Genomic DNA, 6,000 nt, shown 5'->3' with positions numbered 1-6,000 from the left:
ACCCCAGACAGCGTCTGCTCTAGAATACGTGGAGCTCAGGATCGGGCAAGACTAATACTTTGAGCAGTACTATAAAGATCAGTGAACTTTATTGTATGTAATGCCCATGAAAAAATTTCTTAATTTAAAGAAAAGAAAAAGTATATAATTTTTGCAATCTATCCAAATACGTTTGTGCTTACTTTAACAATGATTTCTTCCGAAACATCTCAGTAAAATGGACTCTCCTGGAATATAGGTCTTGTTTGTTGGGTGTATTTCAGCCCCCCCTTCCGGGTGCCCACCTGCCCTTGTAGGCACACTCCCTGGTTAAGAAGCTCCCCACCCCCACTCCAATTGGCATGATTTCCATAAGCCTAGGAAGCCATGAGTTGCAAACTAATGATCCATGAGCCACAATCACCCCTCCTCATGTTCTATTTGACCTGCTCTTTTTTTTAATCTTTAATTTAAAAAAAAGCCTTAATTCATTGCCAATTTTTAAAAATTGAGAACTTCTACAGAAAAACCCAGGCTTCTCTTGAAAGTTTGGATGATCTCAAAAAGGGGCATGTGCGCAGCAAAGCTCTAGAGCTCGGATGCTGCACATTTTCAATGGGATGCAAGTGTGTGAGTCGCCCCCAGGCTCCCAGTCCCACCCAGCCTGCCTCGCTCATTCTCTCAGAGTCTTCCCTGGCTCCTACTAGTGTTTGAGTGTGTGTCCTTGCTCTCACCTCTGGCTCAAACCTCTGCTACTCCCCATCCAAGTCCTTCCCTGGCTTCCAAGTCCCTCCTTCTGAAAGCCTCCCAGAAAGGCCACCCAACACTGTCCTCTCCCCACCTGTTTGTGTACTACGCACGGTATTACATTTGTAAATGATTGAAGAAATCGAATCAAGTGTGGTATTTTGTAATGTATGTAGCTGAAACCTCTGCATCTATACATAGTTTTATCGGAAGGCAGTCACAATTGTTCATTATGGATTGTCTGTAACTGCTGGTACCAGGGCAAGGTGAGGAGCTGCACAGACACAGTATGGCCCACAAAGCATAAAATACTTACTATGTGGCTTTTTACGGAAGAAGTGAGCCGAGCCCTGCTCTGGCTCCCACCTTCCACAGGACTGTTGCTGGGTCTCCCTTACATACTTTACTGTTTGGCTCATGTGGTAATTTGCCCTGTCTTATAGTCTTTAATGAGATTGTGTCATAGGTCTCCTTCATACCACTCCCTCATGGTCTTCACTCTGGTGGAGCAAATTGTTCTCTGCCTTAGGGGGTGGGAAAGCAGGAAGAGCCTGACCCCCTGAAAGTGGATTCAGAAAGACTCTGAGGAAGATGTCCAAGCTAAAACACCTATTTCCTCTTTTAATTGTCCCTGCTTACAGGAACCCTAGGACCCCAAGTCACTCTCCCTGGAAGGAACGTCAGAGCACCTTTCTTTCTTTTTATTTTTTTAAGATTTTATTTATTTATTTGGGGGAGAGAGAGAGCACATGGGGGGAGGACCAGAGGGAGAGGGACAAGCAGACTCTGTGCTGCATGTGGAGCCTGACGCGGTGCTCCATTTACAACCCTGAGATCATGACCTGAGCTGAAACCAAGAGCCAGATACTTAACTGGCTGAGCTACCCAGGCGCCCCTTCGGAGCATCTTTCATCCATCCATCCATCCATCCACCCACTCACTCATCCGACACTATTAGTTGTCCCTGGTGTGGTGCTGGTTTAGACTGCAGGCTAAAACTTGGTTTCTGCCCCCAAGGAACATAGAGCTAAGTGGGTGAGACAGATGTCTAAAGACAAAGTTGTATTTTGGTGTGAAAATCCTTAGAGCGAGATGTGAGCACACAGCCAAAAGAGATGCTAACTCTAATTCTTTAATTTGCACCTGAAGAAAATGAGGCTAACCAGAGAAGGGCAAGAAGTTTGCCCACAGTCACACTGCATGTTAGTGACAGAACTGGAAAAAGATCCTTCCCCAACTTCCACTTCTTGGCACTTGACTTTTTCATTCCTTCTTTCAGTCACTCAGTCAACAAATAGTATGGAGTTCCTCCCAAATGCCAAGCCCTCCTTTGGGTGCTGGGCATGCAGTCGTGAGCAAGACAGACAGACACACGTCCTACCTGCCAGAGCTTCCACTGGGGGCTGAAGACAGAAAATAGACACATCAGCAAATCAATCGGATGATTTTAGTGAGCTGTGTGCTCTAGAGAAAATAAAGCAGAGGGGCACCTCTGTTAACTGACTGTTAACGCAGTCAGTTAAGCGTTTGCCTTCAGCTCATGTGTGATCTCAGAGTCCTGGGATCGAGCCCTGCGTCGGGCGCCCTGCTCAGCAGGGAGCCTGCTTCTCCCTCTGTCCCTCTCCCCACCAGCCCCCACTTGTGCTTCTCTCTCTCTCAAATAAATAATCTTTAAGAAGGAAGGAAGGTAGGAAGGAAGGAAAGAAGGAAGGGAGGGAGGGAGGGAGGGAGAAAATAAAGCAGAGCCAGGGCTAGGGCAGTTTGGGACTGCTTGGGTAAGACAGCCAGGGAAAGCCGCGCTGACCAGAGGACCCGTGAGGGGACCTGCAGTGAGAAGGAGCCCGCCACACAGGTCAGAGAGGTGCTATTCCAGGCCGAAGGAGGAACAACAGCCAAGCCTTGTCTGGTGCTACCTCCAAGATCCAACCCCTCACTCCACTCTGATTGAAGAGAACCAAAAACTGGAAGATATCTTGAGAGTATTTCTCTTTGTGGGTTTTGCTCCGGTTTTTGCTTATTTGGCGTCCGACTGCTGTACTAGATGGAAGCCCCACAAAAGGGGGTGCTGTGCGGGTCTCGTTCACCACTTTGTCCCTGCGGTGCAATGGGGGGTGTTGACGTGAACTGAAGGGGAACGTGGAGGGGAGGAAATGCTGGTGAAGACGTGGAAAGTCAGAGGGTTTATGTCTAAGTACTCCACTGAGGTAAAAAAGACTGCAAGATGCCAGCTGGTTACCAAAAAGTAACAAAGCCTCCTTCTCCCCTCCCATGATTGCCCCACTTAATTCATTAAAGGATTATCCCTGAGACTGGAGGAGGGGAGGGAGCCCAACATGGGAGTTCTGGCGGCAGCACAACCTCTGAGGCAGCAGGGAGACCTGGGGACCCCCAGGTGGGGCAGCAACAACCAGGTTGGGATCAGGGAGCCAAGGGTCTAAGCTCTGCCCGAGTGACTGTGTGACCTTGGGTGGGTATCCCCCCCTTTCTGGGCCTCAGTGCTCTCCTCTGCCCAATGAATAAGGATGGGGTAAGAAGAGTGGCTTCAAGCTATGCTTCGAGGAGCCTTAGGGTCCCAAAGAGGGGTTCTTAGGGTCTGCCTTGCAGGGAGGGGCAGCAGAAGATAGACAGGACAGATTGAAGTGGGGCCCTCACCCCCCTTCTCAACCAGAGCAGCCCCGCTGTAATTTGTTTCTCCCTCTGGGTTTCCTCATAAGGAGGTGATATGCGGAGTGATAATGAAAGCAAACACTGAGCCCTCACACCTTGTTGGGTGGATTCCATGCCATAATGCATGCCAAATGCTTAACGCAGTTAACACTGCACGGTACATGTATCATGAGGTCGCACATCTTGCAGGAAACCGAGGCTGCTAGATACCTCGTCCAGGATCTGAGCGAGGATGCAAACACTTGCAGTCAGGCCCTGTTTAACTGCCCCTTGATCAAGAGTACGGATGTTTTGTATTAAGCTGGCAGGCTCTTGAGGGCCCTGCTACTGACTAAACTGTGGCCTGGAGTACCTCGAGGGTTATTGAAGGGGACGTTCGCGTGAGACGCTTACCATCATACTTGGCTTGTGGCATGGGCTCAAGAATCATTAGCTCTTATTATGATTATTAGTATCTTAATGTCACGTGAAGACTAATTCCATTCCTAAAATGTTTGGATCCCTACAGCTCTTCCAGCCCTGGAAGTCTCCTGCTCAGAGGGAGGGATGATGCTGTAGGTGGGCAGCACCCTGCTCCCCAGGGGGCTAGGGGGGAGGGGGAGCGTTGGGGGTTGCCGGCCAGTACAGAAGCCTTCACTAGTTTTTACAAAATGAGAAAAAGAAGGACAAGCCAGTGAGATTTTCATAAAGCTCGCTTTGTTTCATTTAAAGGACTGTCCTTGAAGCAGAGATGAAGGTCTAACAACAAATATATCTGGCGAGTTTTGAGCACTCGCTGTGTCCCAGACCTGAGTCACCTGACACAGATGTTCTTGTTTATTCCTCATCTCATCCCCCACGTGACTCAGGAAACTGAGGTCACGGTCTCTAATTTGCCCGAGGTCCCACAGCTGAAAAGCCGGAGAGCTAGGATTCACCCTGAAGACCTCGGCACACCAGAGTGCTGCCCTCCCACCTAATATGCGGTCCATCCTCAGGCCTGCTCTTATGTTTAACAGCTTTACTGAGAAAGAATTTATATGCCATCAAATTCACCTGTTTAAAGGGTGCAAGTCAGTGGCTTTCAGTTTATTTACGGAATTATGCAACAATCCCCATAATCGCATTTTCGAATATGTTCATCACCCCAAAAAGAAATCTCTTACCCATCAGCAGTCTCCCTGATCCCCATCCTTCATCTCCAGCCCCTCCCAATGACTAATCTACATCTGTCTCTGTAGATTTGCCTATCCGGACATTGTAGACAAATGGAATCATAGCGGATGTGTTCTTTTGTTACTGGCTTATTTCACTGAGCAGGTTTTTGAGGTTCATCCATGTGGTAGCATGTATCACTACTTCATTCCTTTCTATGGCTAAATAAAACTCCATTGTATGGGTATACCTTACTTTGTTTATCCACTCATCAGTTGATGGACATCTGGACTTTTTCTACTTTTTAACTATTAGGAACAATACTGCTATGAACATTTGTGTATGAGGCTTTTTTTTTTTTATTTTGTTTTGTTTTTTTTAAGTAAGCTACACGCCCAACATGGAGCCCAGTGCGGGGCTTGAACTCACAACCCTGAGATCAAGACCTGAGCTGAGATCAAGAGTCAGATGCTTAACCAATTGAGCTACCCAGGCGCCCTTTTTTGTTTGTTTTTTATGGGTTTTTTTGTGGACATATGTTTTCATTTCTCTTGGGTAGGTACATAAGAATGGAAATGCTGTGTCATATGGTAATTCTATCCTTCACATTTTGAAGAACTGCCAAACTGTTTCTCAAAGCAGCCATTTTCATTCCCACCAGCAGAATATAAGGGTCCAGTTCCTCCACATCCTTGTCAACACTTGTTAATAGCAGTCCTCTTGATCATTGCCATCCCAGTAGATGTGAAATAGTATCTCATTGTGGGTTTGATTTGCATTTCCCCAGAGACTAAAGATGCTAAGCATCTTTTCATGTACTTATTGACCATTTGTATATCTTCTTTGGAGAAATGTCTGTTCAAATCCCTTGCCCATTTTTTAGTCAATTTGTTCATCTTTATGTTGTTGAGTTGTAAGAGTTCTTTAAATATTCTGGATACAAGTCCCTCATCAGATATACAGTTTGCAAATATTTTTCCCATTCTGTGGCTAGTCCTTTCACTTCTCAATTGTGTCATTTACAACACAAAAGTTTTCACTTTCCTGATGTCCAATTTGTCAATTGTTTCTTTTATGGTTTATGCTTTAGGGGTCATATCTAGGAATCTATTACCTAATCCATGGTTGCAAAGATTTACCCCTATATTTTCTAAGAGCTTATAGTTCTTTAATTTAGGTCGAGGGTCCATATTGAGCTAAGGTTTGTGTATATGAGATATAGGAGTCCAAATTCATTCTTTTATATTTGCATATCCAATTGTCTTGGTGCTATTTGTTGAAAAGGCTACTCTTGGGGTGACTGGGTGGCTCAGTTGGTTAAGCATCTGCCTTCAGCTCAGGTCGTGATCCCAGGGTCCTGGGATCGAGCCCCACGTCGGGCTTCCTACTCAGTGGAGAGCCTGCTTCTCCCTCTCCCTCTGCCTTCCGCTCTGCCTGTCTGTGCTCTCTCTCTCTAGCTCTCTGTCAAATAAA

This window comes from Eumetopias jubatus, unplaced genomic scaffold, assembly GCF_037043125.1.
Source record: "Eumetopias jubatus isolate StellerSeaLion01/CBP00866 unplaced genomic scaffold, mEumJub1_p1.0 scaffold_5, whole genome shotgun sequence".
NCBI lineage: Eukaryota > Metazoa > Chordata > Mammalia > Carnivora > Otariidae > Eumetopias > Eumetopias jubatus.
The sequence above is the reverse complement of the archived record's forward strand: the minus strand, read 5'-3'. Positions refer to the sequence as shown.